Source organism: Zophobas morio, unplaced genomic scaffold (genome assembly GCF_036711695.1).
Source record: "Zophobas morio isolate AGI-343-1 ecotype UQ-CSIRO unplaced genomic scaffold, CSIRO_AGI_Zmor_V1 ptg000021l, whole genome shotgun sequence".
Taxonomy (NCBI): Eukaryota; Metazoa; Arthropoda; class Insecta; order Coleoptera; family Tenebrionidae; genus Zophobas; species Zophobas morio.
Genome location: NW_026972126.1, coordinates 5955917 through 5976817, shown reverse-complemented (window position 1 = coordinate 5976817; position 20901 = coordinate 5955917). Strand labels below are relative to the sequence as shown.

General features: G+C 33.5%; 1 protein-coding gene and 1 long non-coding RNA gene across 3 annotated transcripts in view; one reads left to right on the top strand and one right to left on the bottom strand.

The window, feature by feature from the left end:
* LOC135132231 (sialin-like) overlaps positions 1 to 20901 on the top strand; it is a 94196-nt gene that overhangs the window by 7709 nt on the left and 65586 nt on the right. Inside the window, exons 1-2 of one of the 2 annotated variants that reach the window (XM_064060249.1) lie at positions 2751 to 3051; positions 3142 to 3255. The exons of the other annotated variant lie outside the window; for it this stretch is intronic. The gene's annotated coding sequence lies outside the window, so the exon portion shown is untranslated. Of the gene's footprint in view, positions 1 to 2750; positions 3052 to 3141; positions 3256 to 20901 lie in introns of those variants that run through there. 2 annotated transcript variants of the gene reach the window in all.
* LOC135132234 (uncharacterized) lies at positions 2730 to 3812 on the bottom strand. The gene is made up of 3 exons (XR_010280985.1): positions 3666 to 3812; positions 3437 to 3607; positions 2730 to 3370 (listed from the first exon to the last, which is right to left on the bottom strand). It is a non-coding gene; the product is annotated as an uncharacterized LOC135132234 (long non-coding RNA).

Genomic DNA, 20901 nt, shown 5'->3' with positions numbered 1-20901 from the left:
CGACACGTAAATTATTATTTAAACTGAAGTAAAGTATGTTTTTGATCTGAACTAGTAAACTACGAATACTGCGATCACTTTAAAATAAAATAATTTGTCAGTGGTAATTATTGCAATGTAGTCAGCTCTATTTTGAATGGAACACTGCTGAAGAAACAAGGGAAGCAGAGATCTGGGGAGTGTTGGTAGTGTGTTTAACACGTGTTAGGGTTTGAGCAATTTATGCGATTTTAAAAGAGCTGACCGCTGTCGAAGATATATTACTGTGCCTGTACCGACTCATTTCCAAGAAATAAGTCATTCCGATTTCCTTATTCGCAGCAGTGTTTCAAATCGGTTAATTTGGATTTAACCAATTTGACCGGCCCAGACTTGCCCAATTCGATCGGCCCTTCGGGATTTTTCCCGAATTCCCGACCGGCCCATCCGTCCCTGGGTGTAATCATGTGGTAAGGTAGTTTTGGTTAGTTTAGTTGGTTTGATAGTTAATAAAAGGGAGGAAGCCTTTGTTTAACGACAATCAATCGTAACTCCGATCACGACACGGCTTTTAATAAAAAAAAAATGCGATCTTTCAACGCGAAACACGTGCCGTAAATTTGTTTTATTGTTTGTAAATTCACCAATCAAGTTAGTTTTTCTTAATCGTCAGCTAGTGCTAACACAATTTAACAATCAGGATTTAGAAAAATTGCAAAGCAAAACTATTCCTCTGTAATTAGGAATTAATGTTGGATCGCCCTTCTTAAAAACAGGGGTGACACTGGCTTTTTTCCATATTTCAGGAAACTGTGAATTTCTTATAATTAGATTGAACAGGACATGTAACGGTTTGACCAAAACACAAGCGCAGTCCTTTAAAATAAAACTTGAAATTCCGTCTATGCCGGCTGTAAGTGAATTCTTAGATCGCTTTAAGGCTTCTAGAATTTCATCCTCTGAGATAGATGTAACAGATATGGGAGTACTAGAGAAACATTTTGTTACAGCGCACTGCTGGCTAAAATCGGAGGCAATATATAAGGAATTGAAGAAATCATTGAACGCGTTTATAATAGCGCAAGGACTGGACAGCTCACTATCGTTGTAGTACATTACCCCTGGAATTCTTGTGTGACCCTTTTTCTTACGAATATATTCCCAGAGCTTTTTCGGATCGGTTGAGACCGAATGTTGAATATTACTCAAATAATGTTGGTATGCAGATGTGATAAGTGTCTTACAGAGTGATCTGTAGTATCTGAATTTGATCAAATAATGTTCAGTTTTGAAACGTTTATATTTTTTATGAAAAGAATATTTCAACTTTAGCGAGTCAATTATCTCACAATCAAACCATGGAGGGTATTTGCGACAATTGTTGGAATTAATTCTATATTTGGGAACAGACTTGGTAAAAATTTCGTTCAAAGCGTTATAGAAAGAAGAACAAGCAGCGTTTACATCCTTAATATCATACAAGAAAGACCAATCTGCAGATAAAAGGTCTTGGTACAATAACAAAAAATTAGCTTTCATAAAGTTAAATTGTTCTGAATCGGTGTTCGTGCTGAAATTAACAAATGGCTTTTTTATTACCTCAAAGCTTAAATCTAAACTTGGATGGTAGTCATCTTCAATAACAAGAGCGTGCTCCGATCGGGTCACATTACAATTAAGATTAGCGAAAACTAAATCTAAGGTACAATTGTATTTGTTTGGCACGTTATTAAATTGGGTAAAGTTATAAAAGTGACTAAAATTATTTAAGTATGTACTTATACTGTCGTTGGACTTTTGGCAAAGATTTGGCGCATTAAAATCACCCAATACTATAACTCTGTCGTTGTGAGTTTCCTCAGTATTACTAAGTATGTCAAGAAATAATTGGTAATCATTAACGGACACAGATGGGGTTATGTATATATTACAATCATAAATTCTTTTAAAGAAAACTGAAATACGTGTGTAAAATATAAAGTTCTAAGAAGTGTTCTTTGATTTGTAATATGATTATGTTTTTAATATTTTTTTGCTTAAAATAAACCTTTTTTAATGAAAGTGTTATGCTTATTTAATGGTTTTTTGCTTAAAATAAAACTTTTTTTATTGAAAATGTTGTGCTTATTTAAGCGCTTATTCTTAATTTTTTTGTGCTTATAAATCCGCTCTCTACTTATAACTTTGGACCTCGTAATATAAACAGAACAGAATGTGCTATTAGGTCTTCAAGAACGGTGGCTCTGCAAACTAGATTCCCGGAACACTCAACTTCTTTGCCCAAACCACCTTCCATCACTAACGAATGGACCGAAAAATTCAAGATTTTCTGCCAAAAACTGCAATATATTTCTAAAAATTCCAAAATGAACTCTCTTGTGCGACTGCAAAGAATTTTTCTACCTTACACAGCATAATCTAAACTCTTCTAACAGTACAGCGACATATTTTGGTACCCTCACAACATGGACTTTCGCAGTCGCGTCTACCACATACGTCCCCCAAGATGTCTAGTGTGGTGAGTGGTGTTGGTGCTGGAACACGCGGCGTTTAGTGGATGGGGCTAACGGCAGTCAGGTATAGTTGGTTTAACCCAATTTATTTAGCATATGTTGGTCATACATATTTCTGTGGTTATGGTCTTGTGCTTTATGATGTTAATTTTTTAGTGATTTTGTGAGAAATGGACCCGTGATTAATTTAACGAAGAGCAAATTAAATAAGGTTTTGTTTACTTTTTTAGTTAAATGTAAGAAAGAAAGTGATGTTTATTCATGAAAAATGTTTAATTACAGAAACATTTATATACATATGAGTACTGGTTATAGTGCAACGATGAGAGGAGTGGCTTACGATTTTAACTCCCTCACCACGCTTGATACCACGAGCAATAGATGCAGCTTAAACTTAATGGCAGTTGTTCGTTGTGTTTGGTTGGTACGCTTCTTCTAAACAGAATCGGCTTATCTTTAGTGATATTCGTTTATGATGCTCTTTGTTCGGAAACAACCGATTTTGTAAATTCAAAATCATAAAACCACTGCTTTCGTTGGAACACTAGACGTCAGGAAAGTGAGTATTATAGATACCTGGTAAGATTCTGTAATTTGAGTAACTTCATGTTCCTGACGTCATAGATCGTTTTTTTTCTCTTTTGTTCAGATATGTGTCCATACAAGCACTGCCAATGGAATTATTGTTACTAAAAAATTTACGAAATGCTGAGGAGACGAATTGTCGTCATTGCATCGATCTGTGGAACACTCAACGCAACGGGTATTTACAATTTTTGAATGAAGATTTCCCAATTGTATCTTCTCTTGCCTTGATTTTGCCCTCGACTGGCAATCACCTTTCGGAATACATCCTTTCAATCTAACATCTGTTGCTTCTGTAAATAAAAATAACCAGTAGTTTTGGGTATTCCAGTGTCTGTTTGTTTGTGTTTGACTGTTACCTGTGTGAACATACAATGTGTGGCAGTTGTATTGTGTTTTAGGTGGTACTGTCACGTAATGAGCACCTTTGCTTTCAAATACATTTTGTAAATATTTTGTACAATCTTGTAAAACGAATTCCCCTTTTAGTGATGAGTTTGTGTTTGTGACATAACATTCCAAACCATGAGCTTAAAATAAAATTACTTGATTGATTAATGTTTTCGAAAAATTCAATGAGAAGCTTACTGTTTTTGTGTAAAAAAATAATTAATGGAAGCAAAACACTTATAACACCTTTCAGCATTTTGCACTGCATTACGATTTAAGGAAAACTTGTCTTATCGTATACTTCCTTCACACTTCCTGGATGTTATGACGTGTATTATCAGACACATGAAGACTACTGAAAGGAAAAGTTATTATCATTGTTATTTATTGTTTAAGAAAACAATTTTGCGCATGATCGCAGAGATCGTATATGTATATGTGTCTTTTGTGGCGTTTTCGGTTGACACGATCGGATGAATGTATTTAGATTAAGTGTTCAGTTCATTCGAGTGGCTTGGAGGAACATCGAAAATTTCGGATTGTACCATTTAGATAAAGCGAATCGTTTACTCGTCTCCTAATTTCTAGTTACTACATGGAAGTAAAATGAGAGAAGAGAAAATAGTTTGAAAAATTAGCGATCCCGCGCTTTCGACTGGTTGTTCCAGTGGCATGTTCGATATCGTTTGTTGAAAGGTTGGATATACCACAGTAGATCAGTAACGAAACTTCAGCAATATTTGCGGAACGGGTGTGACCTTGGGAGCCCGTTCCCGGGAAACACGAAGATTCAAATATTTCGTAGCATTCGTATGTGATTCATATAATACTAATAATTGTACACAAAAATAAAAATGGGTGGCATGTACTAGTGACATTGGCCATTTTTTTCTTTCTTATGAATTATTAATATATTCAAGCAAAACATTTTTATTCAATTTTGACGTTTTAAACTGCGTTTATTAAATCCTTAACAAGTCTGACAAATAAGTTGTTATCCACAAGTGAATTGCAAAATTTTTATTTCACTCTTAATATTTTTAAATCACTCACAAAAAAAATAAAAAACAACTTCAGGAACATAAACATTTTGCTTATTATTTTCAATAGTTTTCACAGAATACAATTTGTTTACAATTTTCACTAAAAGGTTGCTGCAACTAAATCAGTATTGTTTGACATATTTGTTTGGCTCTGTGAGACGTCAATTTGGGAATTGTATAAATCCCACACCAATACAATTCCAAAGTGTGTTTCGGAAACTATTTACTACAGATTATTTCGATACGAGTGCAAGAACCAACTGTGAAACACTATTTTATTTGAAAAGAAAAATTTGCTAAGGTGTTCTTTTAAACAAACTTCCACAACACATCTCCCCTGTATTCCGGCCTCTTCAACCATCATTAAGTGATGTGAGTTTACCGGAAACTCACCTTGAAAGAACACAACTGTTTATGGTATGTTTGTGGATACTTCATTAATACGAAAATTCTTACACCACCACTTCTGCGAAGTTTGTTGTGAACTTTGCACATTCTTACGAAGTGGTACATCCTGTTTTACTTGTGTGACATTTTAAAGTCTTCAATGAAGATGTGATTTTTGGCGATTTAATGATACCACCTAAACATTTTGCAGTTTATACTCCGATGGGTAATACATTTTGTGAGTTTTTCCCAATTTATGCACCGTAGTCGTTAACTGGTTTGCGGCTAAAAAACGAACCATACAAAAATACCATTCCACCACCCCTGCAAAGACTTTCCTCTTGATTACCTCGTTTCAGTTTTTATTAGTTAGAATTTTTTTACACACTAAAATTTAAAAATAAATCTTGGACCGCTCAAACACGCACACATCGAAAATTAAACTATTTCGTTTAACCTGCAGTTTGTTGACCTCTTTAGCCTGGAATTTTCTAGTATTTTTTACATGCATCGTAAGTATCTATTACTTTGTTAAAATAAATTTTACGTTTGTTTTTAACCCCATAACCCAACATCCCGTATGATTCCGTAATTAATATGACATTTCTTGTTGACAAAACCAGACAAAACGTTCACCGAAAACTTTAAAATGAAAAAGAAACTATGTTCTTCAAGGTCGGAGCACCTTTAGTGACGCTAGTGACCTCTTTATGTCGTTCCGTAAGCTCCCCATGTATTTCTTATGGAATCAACTGAGACTTTCATAGCCCTGGATATACGATACAAAAATTAACTTGTAGCAAATTAATGGCATTGATTAAATACGATTAAATACATATGTATTTAATCAATTATAATGGTATAAGGATCACGAAAGGGTAAGGGTCAAATTCTTTTACTATTTACTACCTGTGAACCCATTCATAACCAAACTGCACCGCCTTTGATCTGTTGACAACCGACCGCTCCCGATGTAGTACGAAAAAGCTTATAAATCGCTCTTGCGTGGAGCTCTTTTGCTGAGGTTTCTTTAACCTTAGTTAAATGAGGTATGCTCCTTCCTGTCATCCTACCTTCATGAGTTACCATGAAAACCCAAATATCTCGCCAAAATATGACATGTGAACAAAATTTTACAACATTTGAGAAATTCAAAATTTGGCCGTGAACTATGATCGTTAAGAAAATGAAACCGTACGTTGTCTTTTTTTTTGTGTGGCGGAATGCGTTGAAATGTAAAGTGGTGTACCCCAAGGTTGGAAAAGTGCTCTATCAACACAATAAAATAAAAATAACGTGTTGATAGCTTCGTTAATTTTACGCGCATTTCAGATTACCAAATCATGAATAATTATGAATTAATTACTTTCGTTGGAGAGAAACTGTGGCGTCATCTATTAATTTTTGTTTAAACAACTGCCCTTTTATGAAATTACAAACGACATTTAACCTACCCTTATTTTTCACCACGTAGTTGCACTCACAACAAACGACAACAAGTAAGTGAGAGTGGGTGTCAAAACAGGGATGCCAAAACACAGAAAGTGAGGCAGGATTGCCAGGATTTAAATATCATGTATCACCAACCTGACCTCAAAAAGTACCCAAAACGGATACTCGATCGCCACATTTCTGATGATCATGAACTTACGAATTAATCGTTTACAACAAGAACCACCAAAATTGTTAAACTTTATCAACATTTCCCAGGTTAATTAAACTAATAAAATAGCGCAAATCATCAGTTGATCTGCTGATGATATTACATGACCCCGATATGACGCGTGCCAAAAGCAACATCTGTAATCACTTTGTGTACAGTGTTGCCAGAGTGAAATTATGGGAGGGGGGGGGGGGGGGGGGGTGATTTCAGCAATTTTTTCAGTGAATTAAACATTTGTAGATGTTATTAATTATTGTCGTTATTATTCATGTCTGCAAAATTCTGCCACATTTCGAGGTTTTTTTGCACCGCCGCCGGTACGCCACTGTTTAGTCAAAATTCCGCTTCAAGTGGCAACACTGTTCGTGTATTGGTTTCTACTTCTCTGATTTGTTTGCATTTACCTGTCAACATTCCAGTACCAACCGATCACTGTGCCCTATTTAAAAAAATCGTTACGTAGGCTGTAGGCACCAGAAATTTATAACAGTGCCCGTGATATGATCCTGATGCCTACCTAACTTACTTACATAAAAAGATACCCGTTTTAGAAAAAAGCAGCCACTTTAAATCGCTATCGCCAACAGGGAATTTTATGGCGCCATTACAACTTACAACTACAAACATTGAGTGAGGGCGTTTTTCCCAACCCTTAAGCCACTACCAACCTAACAAATTAAGTGACATTCACTAATTTTTTAAACGGCTTACCACTCAAACTAAGAATGTCTACAGATGGTTGCCTAAGTTTTAATGATGTGATAACCCAAACTGTGACCCAAACATCCCGCCTTAAATTGACATGTGCAAAAAAATTAAAAGCCCGCGAAAAATTCTATTGTATCAGCAAACAGGTCGCCCAGCACCGCCCTATCACGAAGAAACGTGCCGCGCGACCAGGCCGTTAGGGTCGCAAACTCGTGGTTGGAAATTCCGGCTACTGGAACAAGCCGCGAGCGTCACGTCATCCCGACCGCTTCCCTGACTTCTATTCTAAATCTGTGTCTTTTGTGCAGATGACGCGACCGCCAGCTCGACAAGGAACCGCGCACTCCGCTTCCGCCACTGTTACCTCAATTCCATTTAAATCTTCAATTTCTATAACTCTGACATTCAACTACAACTGTACAAGTGTTTCAAAGTTTCAAGTTTCAAACGTGCAATAAACAACATTTAAATTCGCCATAAACTCCTGTGAAATTTTTAAACAGCAAAGAATTGTCATCTGAGATTAAGATTGGATCAGACAATTTATACGATGGAAACATTAATCAACAAAATATGTACATGGTCAAAAAAATAGCAAAGATTTATAAAAACAACAAAGATCTGGTGTGAAATAAAACTTGCAGACAAAAATATTACTTGAGGTCAGGAACTGCAGAGCATGAAAATTTAGGTTCAAATTAAATTATACAACAAAGAAAATTATTGAGGCTAAAATTGTTAGATAGAGAAAAATCGCATGACGTGAAAAATTGCAAAGCTAATAAAATTACATGCTTTTAATATTTGCCACACTTTATCAATGATTCAAACAAAGAATTTGCATGAAGTTAAATTATGCCACACTTTATCAACAATTCAAACAAAGAATTTACCTGATGTTAAATTATGCCATTATTCAAGTGATTGGTTACTTAGAATAATTAGCTTTGAGAGTTTGCATCGTGAACTGTCCCCAGGTTATACCAAACAAACACATGATAAATAATTACAAAATGCATCCAGTGTTGCGAGCAATATGCGTCTCGGTGATGTAATTTTCAACGTTGCGGAAAAATGTCTCGGTGGTATGATGATAATGTGACGATAACTGCCGAAGGGGAAAAATTTAATCCCCCCGTACCCCAGTCCACGAGTACCACACTATCCATGACCCTTTTCCTAGAGGGGGACAACGTTAGTTAATTTAACTGCCCTAAATGAACTATTAGCAATCTTGTGTGAGGAGTTAAGAAGTGTTACAATGTAACACTGAAGTATAAGCATTCAGAGACCTTATTCATAATTTGATAAACAAAGGATGGGTCCTAACTAAGTGAATTTCATGAAATCACCTAGCAAGTGCTTCATCTAAACAAATTCCCGACTGTTAATTTGTGTCAACCAGTTAAGTCCTAACATGGACTGTGAATTTACAAACAACAAAACAAAATCTACACCACGTGTTGGCGTTGGTCGAAAATTCCCATATTTTCGCTTGGAAAAACCGCAAGAATTAGCTACGCGTGTTGGGGAAAACTGTGGCATCGCAATCGGTACGATTAATTTTCGTTAAAGGAATGTTTCCTCCTTTTTTTTTATTAACTACCAAACTAACTAAACTTAATCTAGCTTCCTTACCTCGTCGTTTCAAACAAACAACAATGACGCCACCGAACAGAATGACTCATTTCAACCCTCTACAAAGCAAGCCAACCTCTACTAACCCTCTCACTACAGACTCCCCCACAAATTCCTCCCTTAGGAAAGCTACCAAATACCAAAAAGGAACTAAGCGTGGACATAGTTGCCTACGTTTAACGATTTTCCTGATTGATTTTTTTTCTAATTAAAAAGGGCACCGAGTGTTATTATTTGAAGTAATATAGTAATATAAAAGTAGTATTATCAGCCGTGAATACTCCTAGCGCGACGCACTGGTGACCCCCTTGTAGACCAGATCAAAGCGTCCCCACTACTCGCCGTAAAACACACCTTACTTCAACTGGGGATTGCAGCAGGAAGATTTAATTCCGCGCACTGACAATGAATGAATGCATGAGTAAATATTTTTTTTTTACTTTTATTTGAAACTGAAAGTCTTTACATCGTTTCTAGTCGAACGTTTTTCCAGCTACTGTTTAAAAGGTAGATCAGTGGCATCGCATCGAGGGTGGTTCATGGGTGTTTTGCCCCTTTCGGCTTTTAATTTGTTTTTTCTATATTCCACATTACTACGGTACAATTATTGCATATATTTCGAAATCATCCTGTATAATAAACGTTTCAGTTGTTGCTGAAGAAAAGTTGTCATTTTGGATTATAATCTCCTTTTCTGCGCTCAAAGAAATAATATTTACACTTTTATTTTCGATAAATTTAGATCCGCAGATCAGTTTTGTGCTGTTTCTAGAAACACTTTATTCTTTGTTATCAGTTTGTTTTTTCACAAGTAGTGTTAGAAAGTGGACGAAAATAATGTGGTATAATTTATTTTTATATTGTTAAATTGTATCAGTAGCGGTAAATTTGTAATTATACTTACAATATTGGGGTTAAGAACTGATCTTGAAAATAATTAGGTCTGTAAAGATATTAGGTAAGTACATGTTGATATAAACAAAGAAATCAGTAACAAAGACAGTAAAGTCATTATCTGAAGATTAGGGAACCAATGATTTTAATCTCATTAAGTTATCTCAGTATTCTCAAAAATTATATAAGTTAATCTTTATGTTCAATTTGGGTCGCGTGCCAGGTGTTTCATTATGCACTTGTTAAAAATTGGTTTTGAGATGTAATCGCAAAACATTGTATTCCTTCTAAGTGGTACGCTACTGTTATTCTGATTTATTTATGATAAGTACAACATTTTTGATTACACAAGTTTTCAATTATTTTGTGAGTAACAAAAATTTGGGTATTCTGGTCAAAAGTGAGATAATTTGACAAATAAAAGACATAATTTTCAACAAATCTACTTTGCTCAAGCTCAAGGGAGTATGCTTTATCTACATAAATATTATTACAAATACGGTTGCTTTCTAGTTTTTCCAAATTTATGCGAACACGTTCTGGTACAAAGACTATCCACTTACTATCATTTATTATTATTAGTTATGTACTTAGACATTCCATAATACTGATTAGTGATTACAAATGGCAAATGGGTTATGACGTATGAGGCTTACAAGATATTGGTGGGTTATAATTTATTTATGAGGCACGGGAGCAAAATTAAGAAATAGTATATTATGTAACGAGTAAGGTAAGAAGCTAGTTATTATCCACGAGCGAAAAAAATGTAAGTACGAGGGTTAGCCGAGTGCGATAATTCGCGAGTTCATACACTCAAATTGCGTGCTATATTACTTTTTCTATGACGATAGAAAAGCAGTGTATGTAATCAACTTTGTGAGTAAAATGTCACTAACTAACGAGACTTGAACGAATTACTTTAATTCAGTTTTAGATTTACATAATAGTTACGAAAGTTTAAAGTAACATTATTATATTTATTGACAGTAATTTGCCAAATCAGTTTTATCTTAGCAAGTACTGGTAACTGATTTTTCTTTTGTTGGTTTTCTTTTTGTTTATAATTTATAAATGTCTCGTTTGATTTTTTTATTTATTTATTAATGAAAAATAACAGCGTGTTTTATTAATAATAATGCACAACGATTAATGAGTAGCAGTTGTTATGGCTATTGTTCTAAAAAAAGTGGATTTCAGTCACCATCGTTACTAAGAAATCTGAAAGTAAGCCGGGGGGTGTTCACGCTTTAGGTGCGTGCAGTGTTGCCAACTTAACTTTGATAAAATTAGTTTTTTTTCGTAATCTACATCATAAAGAATTTTTTAATGATCTTTTTGAGACTCTCGAAACCTCCGTAGGTATATAACGTACTGAAGAGTGAATTCGCTATTTCCTAGATACCCGGTATAACGGGTGTTCTTTTGAAAAATCACTTAGAGAAGGCTTTGGAATATCATTTGACACAAACGGCATGTCTGTTTTTAAGTATAACATCCATTTGGCAGAAACGTAAACTGTTATATGCTATATGTTACAAGAACAGACATGAGATTTGTGTCAAATGATATTCTAATGCCTACTCTGAGTGATTTTTCAATTGAACACCCGTTATTTCAGTAGGTAGTCCTAATACTCTGTGGATAAAGTCTTGTATACCTACAATTCTATAGGAATGCCCATTCTGGTAATTGATACTGGCCAGAATAAGCAACCCCAAATTTATTATTAACTACCTATTTAAAATATCAACACCATTGAAATATCACAAATGTCAAAAAACACCTTATATTTATTATTCAGTTGACGATTTGGAGGGGTAGAAATGTTCTGGCAGTGTTTTTTCTTCATCTTCAAATGACAGACCTGTTAGTTCATAATAATGTTATTTTTTTTACTCCCTCTAATCTACTGTTATTTAATAGTATATTGAGTATTAAGAACGGTAAGGGGTGTTTACTGGTCGAAGACAAAAGTTTGGAGACGGAGCGAAGCGACGTCTCCAATTTGTCTGACACCAGTAAACCCCCTTAACATTCGTGATACTTATACTATTTTTTGTACGACCATCAAAAGATTTGCGTCTTTTTATCAAATTCATAAATTGAAAGAATTTATATCAAACATCAACGAGGTCTTTTTTTTTTATTTAAAATTTGTTACTATGGTTTCGATTAATATAAACAACAATTTTAAAAATCAGTTTCCATTTTGACCGCTGTCGATTTAGATTTGATCTGGCTTGATTTCGAGTTAATTTTCTTTCTGCGACTATTAGTGAGTGATTTATTTGCTTAAAATATCAATCATGAGTGATTCTGAAAGCGAAAATATCGAAGTCGAACAAGCATGGAATTTAAAATAAAAAAAATCTTGAATGCGTGATTACTTACCGTTCAGCTGAACAGTAAGTAATTTGCTTACCGTTCTCCTCTTCGTTGTTAGTCGTAGCAACCCGTAAACTGAACTTACTGCTGTGGAAACCTGTACGGTAAATGATCGAAAAAGCAATGGTCGTACAAAAAATATATAAAGTAAATCGGTCCTTAGTTCTTAATCTATTACAATCTATCAATCGTACTGGTAATGCAGGATATTAGTGGTAAATTCTACATATAGGTTAATTAACTTTCCAAGATTATTTATTTTATTGTCACATCAAATATTGTCTAATAAGCAAATAAATAAGTAGTTGATAATTATTAATTATATATAAGTTTTCACTCCTTCACATCCAGAATTCTCCGGCCAATCGCAAACAAAAATTCCAGGATTAAAGTACAGTCCAGCTGGGCAGTCAAACGTATACGGTCTACCATTAGAACATTGGTAGAATTTTGTACAGTCTTCGTGCGGAATATAGGTAGCGCCATCAGAACAAATGGTACCTATTTATTTAAAAATAAAATTTTGATTAATAAACGTTAATACTATAGCAATGTAAATAGAACTTACTGGCTTGAGACGAATATACAGCAAGAACAAGAAAAGCTAAACAAGTTGAGTAAAACATTTTAACTGGTTTTTATTTTTCGCTTTAAAAGTACTAATACAATTTGACGCGAACTGATGCTGCTGCAACAGATTTCGTAGTTTATATAGTTAGAAGTCAGCAAGCCGAAAATGGGTTAAAATAACAAAAAAATACTAAATTTTATCTGAATGATTAATATTAATAAATAGCAGATAAAACACTTCAGATGAACAATTCTGTGTATTATTTGCTAAAATGGCACAATTTTTAATCGTTCTGTTTACAAATTATTTTAATGAAGTTACGTGTATTAAAACGACTGAACATTAATGTACGACATACGAATATTTAGTTAAATTTGGTTAAATACGTAGGATAGATTACGATATTTAAACAGCAGTAACAATTGTTACATTACAGTTTTCAGTATGGAAACTTAAAAATTGTTTTAACAAAAATAATTTACTTCGCTCTAAAATAGAAGTTTAATAAATGACGCTGATGTTAACTAGTTTTACTTCGAAAAGTGTATTTTATATTTTCGTAAAGTTTGAAAGGTCTGTGAAGTTTTCATATTAAACTTTTCGCACACTTGCACCAGACAAAACCGTACTGGGTGTGTTTAAAAAGCGAAAGATTTATTATTCGTGTAAATAATTTTTTTAATAAATCTTCATAATTCAATTTTATTTTAATAAGGACTGTATAGCGTCGTTTAAACTTAGTTTGTATAGCTCGCTGTTTGATTTTTAAACTCCTACGTAAGAATGTTCTACGTAACACAAAATATCGCAGTTACACTTCACTGAGAATTTTTTAGTGGATGCAAAAATAATTGAAATCACTCAAAGCGAACTAAATATGTTATGCGAGAGGCTTATTAGAACGAATGTTTATTCATTTTAGTTTAAAATTTGTTCTTGAAATTAAAGCTGTTTTAAAGTGACTCATTGAAAAATTTAAGTACAAAAATATTTTGGTTTCTTTTTTCGACTCAGCAACTTTTTGTACATTTAAAGTCAAATCTATAGAACACAACAGCAGAACTTCATAGCATAAATTATAACTTAAAATTTAACATCTTATAAAATTTATTTTACTTCCTCTTGTCTTGTTAAAGCTTGTTTACTGTCGTCTGAACTAACTCGGTAAATTAGCCTTTACACGCACCCTGCCTGTAAAGCGTTACCGTGGCAGCTTTACAGGCACCTTGCCTGTAAAACGTTATCATGACAGCACCGGAATCAAACACACATTCGCTGCGTCGGCCTTTTTCTTAATCTCACTAATACTGTGCTAATACTAACGTTAAAATCACCTTCAAACTCTTCATCTTCATCGAATTCCACAATTAACAGAGCTCAGAAACAAAATTAAACTATTTAAATTATTAATCGAATTTACAAATTGACAGTCCCGTTATTTTCAAACAATTCAATTTTCCATAGTTACCGGAGCAAACTATGAAAAATAACTACAATTTCTATGACTGTAATTTCAAGTAAAATTTCTAGAGATGCCAAAATTGTTCATTTTCAGGATTTTCAGCAAGAGGAAGTAAAACGTTGTACGCGGCTCGCTTGCAACTAGCCTTTACTGGGGCTCACCGGATTACAGAGCTCGCTCCTACGTCGCTCGCCCTGCAAACATTCCGGCTCGCCCGTAAAGGCTAATTTACTAAGCTTGCCACGTAAATAACTATTAAAAGCGTGATTTACATGGTAACAATTTGAGATCAACGTTTTCAATTTTTTTTTTGCAATGAACAAATGAATTTTAATTTGCATTTTGTTATGTATATGAACAATAATGTCAAGGTATGTCAAAAATTTCTCAGTAATCAACCTAGTCAGATTTGCTTAGTTAACTCATCGACAGACAAACAGACCACGGATGACAGAAAAACGGAAAAAGGAGACATACATTTTCGTATTGTACAAGCTGTGAACCGTTGAAAAAATATGAAAGTAGACATTCGTCGAAATAATTCTTTAGCATAAGTTTCTACTAACACACGAGAAATAAAAACCATAAGACACAGTGAAGAAATAAAGTGAGATTGATTTCATAAAAATTCGATATGACGTCATCAGTTTTGGAAGAAGTCATATCTTTGGGACGAAGTTAAATATTTGTTAAAGTTGCCCTATTAGAATGTTGTCTTAGATTAGCGTCGGATTAAAAACTGACGAGCTTATTTTATTTAAAAACTAACCTAACTTTAAGTTCAAAAGACATATATATGTATGTACGTATGTCTTAACGATTTACTATCTCTTGGCATACGTTATACCTTCCTTATTAAAATAAAAATGAAAAATGAAAATTTATTTACACGAATAAATGTTTGGCCTTTCAAACACACGCAATACAGTATGCAAAGGTGCGAAAAGTTTAATGTGAAAACTTCACACACCTTTCAAATTTTAAGAAAACATAAAATACGTTATTCGAAGTAAACAGTAAAACTATCAGCATCATTCAAACTTCCGTGTTCGACAAGCACAGTTGCTATATCTGAGAGCAAAATACAGTATTCTTATTAAAGCAATTTTGTAAATGTCCATACTGAAAACTGTAATGCAATAGTTGTTGCTGCTGTTTAGATCTTATAAACTAGCTTCCGTATTTAACCAAATTTAACTCGTATGTCGTACATGAATGTGTAGTGGTTTTATTACAAGTAATTTTATAAAAATAATTTTAAAAAGAGTTCTCAAAAATTGTGCCATTTTACCAAATAACAATCAGAATTGTTCATTTGAAATGTTTTATCTGCTATTTATTAATATTAATCACTGCACCGTCAGATAAAATTTAGTATTTTTTGTTGTTTTAACCCATTTTCGGCTTGCTGACTTCGAACTATATAAATCACGAAATCTGTTGCAGCAGCATCAGTTCGCGTCAAATTGTATTAGTACTTTTAAAGCGAAAAATAAAAGCAAGTTAAAATGTTTTACTCAACTTGTTTAGCTTTTCTTGTTCTTGTTGTATATTCGTCTCAAGCCAGTAAGTTCTATTTACATTGCTGTAGTGTTAACGTTTATTAATCAAAATTTTATTTTTAAATAAATAGGTACCATTTGTTCTGATGGTGCGACCTATATTCCGCACGAAGACTGTACAAAATTCTACCAATGCTCTAATGGTAGACCTTATACGTTTGACTGCCCAGCTGGATTGTATTTTAATCCTGGAATTTTTGTTTGCGACTGGCCGGAGAATTCTGGATGTGAAGGAGTGAAAACTTATATATAATTCATAATTATCAACTATTTATTTATTTGCTTATAAGACAATACTTGATGTGACAACAAAATAAATAATCTTGGAAAGTGAATTAACCCTAATTTAGCACTATTATCCTGCATTATCAGTAGGGTTTTATCGTACCAACGTTTTTAGAAAGAAGTATAAAAAAACCCGTAGACTACATTTGGCATTTAGCTACCATGTTGTATCTACAAGAACATACTTTGTAATAGTCTAAGAGCTAGGGAGAGATTTACTTTATATATTTCAATATTTATGAATATCAGTGGATGAAGCGTTATATGTGTACTTATTGAATAAGGAAGACCCATTCTGGCAACTGATATCGGCCGGAAAAAGCAACCTTCCTAGAAGGGGTAAAAAAAGTTTAGCAGGTCTGGCGTTTGAAGATACTATTTTTTGTGAAGAAAAGATACTGCCAGAACATTTCTACCTCTCCAAATCGTCAACTCAATAATAAAAATTTTTTTTTTACAATTGTGTTATTTCAGCAATGTTGAAATTTACAATAAATTGATCTGATGAAGTCTAAACGCTAGAACCAAATTCCATAATCACAGGCGTAAAAAAATCTTTGTAAACTTGGGGTTGCTTTATACCGGCCGGTATTAGTTGCCATAATGGGCAATCCTACAGAATTGAAGGTATTCAAGATATTATTTACTGATTTTTATGAGCATACCTACTGAAATATATGAAGTGAATCGGTTAGCTCTTAGACTATAAATGGAATGGTTGCCCATTATTTCCTTTAACACAAACGGTCATGTCAAGACCACATCATTCAGCTTATTACACAAATACTGATTCGATATGGATATATACAGGATCGCTAAAAAATATATAAGCAGTTGGCAGTCGGATATGGAGAGAACGGTTTGTTGAATCTTTTTAAAATTTGGGCTGTCCCTAGGAATATCCAAGTTCTATTTTTTGCAATATTTTCAAATTTTATACTTCATTTGTTATTGAGATGTAGGACTAATTTGATTTTTTTTTTAAATAGCACTAGTAGTCAAATGTTTCGTTTTTAAATAGTACATTTTTTCTGAATTCAGAAGTGTAACGCATGGATTATTTTTTCCCAACATGGTAAAATAAATTGTTAAAATAAAAATACTGAAAATCAGAAAATCGTAGCTAGCCTTGGCAATACTATCACCTGTCATAGTCTTGGTAGGACACTTTATTCAAAAATTATACTAGTGCTCAATCATTGTAAAAATGATAGAACTAAGAGTACATAAACTGAAATAAAAAATAAAAGTCCCAGCGTAAATGTTGTTTCCAAATAAATTACAAAATATTCTATAAATAGCAATACTCCGATTAAAAATTATATTATTGAAAAAAGATCAAATAAACATTTAAAAACCAATAATTTTACAACAAATGTTCGAAATGTTTTCCAGTTACTTCCTGGCGATACGCTGCACAAAGTTTTCAAATGAATCTGTTAGAATGTTAGGAAGGATATCAGCAATCACATTTAAAAATTAGTATTTTTTCTTGGAGTTCTTCGATGCTTTGTGGTCTATTAATATAAACTCGATTTTTTACATCACCCCATAGAAAAAAGTCAAGTAGGGTTAATTCGGGTGACCACTCAAGTACCCCTTCTCCTCCTATCCACCTTCCAGGAAAAGTTTCATACAAGTAAAGTAATCTCACTTGACATACAGCTTGTAAAACTTTTATGACTTAAGCGACTTAAGCCAAACCACGCTTATAAGTCAAACTGGCTATTGTAAGCTTTGTAGATCCGAACCGCAAGGATTATTACTGTCCAATGTTGGCATAATGGAGCTGTGAACTGAGTTAGTTAATACAATAGCCAGTTTGACTTATAATAGTGCTTTGGCTTAAGCCGCTTAAGTAATAAAAGTTTTACAAGGCGTATTTCAAGTGAGGTTACTTTAATGTCATACCCGACGCTGAAGTGAGGATATGTTTCATCTTGTTGCAACCAGATGGATTCCTAATTAGTAGGTAGTGGATAAACGAAGTATTTGTACCAGTACGTGTTCCCATAAGTTCCGAAAAACTAGAAACCAACCGTTTTTGTAGTAGTTAATAGATAAAGCATTCTCACTTGAGCTTGAGCAGACTTGTTAAGAAGTATGTCTTTTATTTGCCAAATTACCGCACTTTTGACCTGAATACCCAAATTTTTGTTACTCACAAAACAATTGAAAACTTGTGTAATCAAAAATTTTGTATTACAAATAAATCAGAACAACAGCAGCGTACCATTTAGAAGGGACACATGTTTGCGATTTCATCAAAACCAATTTTTAATAAGTGCACATTTGACAAGTGACCCAAATTGAACACAAATATTAACTTACTGAGAAAACAATGAGATTAAAATCATTCGTTGCCTAATTTTCAGATAATAATTTTCTGTTGATCATTTCTTTATTTATGTCTGCATGTACCTACTTACCTAATTACCTAATATATTGTTACGTTGTACGGGTGATTAAAATCGACGTCGGTAAAACTCAACAATTTATTTCTTAATAACTCGAATTTATACGACTGATTAACAGCGATTGTGTACAAAATAATTCCGGCGCAACTTCTCTTGACTCAACTGGCTGAGTAATAATCGTTCCCGAAGGTGGCTTCTATTTATACCCATACTTTCTTCTAGATGTGCTGCGATCGGGATCTGTCTGGATTGCCGTTCGGGACTTCCGCTTCCAGGATTTTTGTTTAGCGATCCGACATTTGTTCAGACCACTTGAACGATATAAATCAGAAAAGCACGGCTTTTGGTTGTCCTCAAAAGAATTGCCAATGACCAATGACGACTCTTTTTGTGCGGGGGGTCTGTTTTGGCTTGCCAACAAGAGTGGCAAGCAGCATCATAGAATAAAGTAACACTTATATGTACCACCAGCATGAGCAGACAAATTTTAATAAATGTCGTCTTACTTATCACGGACAATTATTGCTCCTCGATATAATCCGTGGAATTTAAACAATATTTCACTATATTTTAATCTACTATTTAGTGTTATTTAGAATAATTTTGGAGTTATGTCTTTACCTTTTTTTTATTTTATAATATTATCTATCTATACCGATATTTCCTGTTTTGAGTGAATTAACGTAAAGATTTTTTTATGATTTTTCCCAAACTTGAATTGTAAACTTAATAATGTACCGTTCAATTAGTATACCTTTTTGGAATCATCTTTTATACGTAAATATATATAAAGAAATGTCTTTCCAAAAAAACAATATATAGCGGTAATCTAATTTAAAAAAATCTGTAGTAGTAATTATGTTAGAAGTCCAGGAAGTCATATTTTATCGAACGAATAAGATGGGATAACGTTCTTTGAACTAAAACTAAATATAATTAACATCAGCATCGTTTAAACTTCCACATTTGCATGGTGTTGTTACATTTGAGAGCAAAATACTGTGTCTTATTATAGCAATTTTGTAAGTTTTCATACTGAAAACTGTAACGTAATAGTTTTTTTAGGCGACCATTACAAATCTAATGGTTTTACATTCGCAATCACGTCCAAGAAGTATTAATTTTTTTACTGAAATGTCAAAATTACTCTTCTGGACTCACTTTGTCACATTTTTGGACTGATTTGTTATTTTTTTGTACTCAGATGTCAAAAATTTACTTTTGCGTTCTTGGTGTTGTCTTTTTGACCAACATTTCATCTTTACTGAATATCGTTATGAGAAATAACGGTACCAATTTTGTTCTTAACAGAGCAGCAAAGTAGCACGTTGGTTTTTATCAAATCTACAGGAATTTTCTTCCAAAAACAACAACAACAACAACAAATTTCTTCAAAACCACTTGCATAACCAATTATTTTTCTGTATGGTCGCCTAAAAAACGTTGTGTGTACCTCGATCAAAGAGAAGTTTTTCCGCCGTATTTGATTTATAGTTCTCGGTACACTCCGACTTCAAACTCCACAGATCAGCCGAAAAGGTTCTTCTTTGTGACCATGATACACAAATAAGTATTGTCGCTATTTAAACCCTGTGAATATCTTAGCTAATTTAACCAATATTAGTTAAATACGATCTGATTATATATCGAATGTGAATGTCTAGTTGTTTTAATATACGTAATTTCGCTATAATCATTTAAAAAAAATCATAAATTGTGCTACGAGTATATTACCAAATAGTACAAAGAGTTGTTGCTCTGAGATGTATTATCTGTTATTACTATTTAATCACTGCTCCCACAGATAAAATGAAGTATTTTTTGTTGTTTTAACCCATTTTTGACTTGCTGATTTGTAACTATATAAACGACGGAATCTGATGCAACAGCATCAGTTAGCTCCGATCTTCTCTAGCAAATTGTATTAAGACTTTTAAAGCGAAAAATAAAAAACACTAAAAATGTTTTACTCAACATGTTTGGCTTTTTTTGTTCTTGTTATATATTCGTCCCATGCAAGTAAGTATTTTTTAAGTTGCCTTAGTATTAGCTTTTTGTTAATTAAAATTTTATTTTTAAATAAATAGGCAACATTTGTTCTGATGGCGCCACCTATATTCCACACGAAGACTGTACAAAATTTTACCAATGTTCTAATGGTAGACCGTATACGTTTGACTGTCCAGCTGGACTGTACTTTAATCCTGGAATTTTTGTTTGCGACTGGCCGGAGCATTCTGGATGTGAAGGAGTGAGAAACTACACATAATTGTCAACTGTATATTGTTGTATATATTTATTTGCTTGTTGGATAATTAATTAATTAATGTAACGACAAAATAAATTATTTTGGAAAGTTAATGAACCTGTATAATTTAACACCAAGATTCCATATTACCAGTAGGGTGTTATGGAC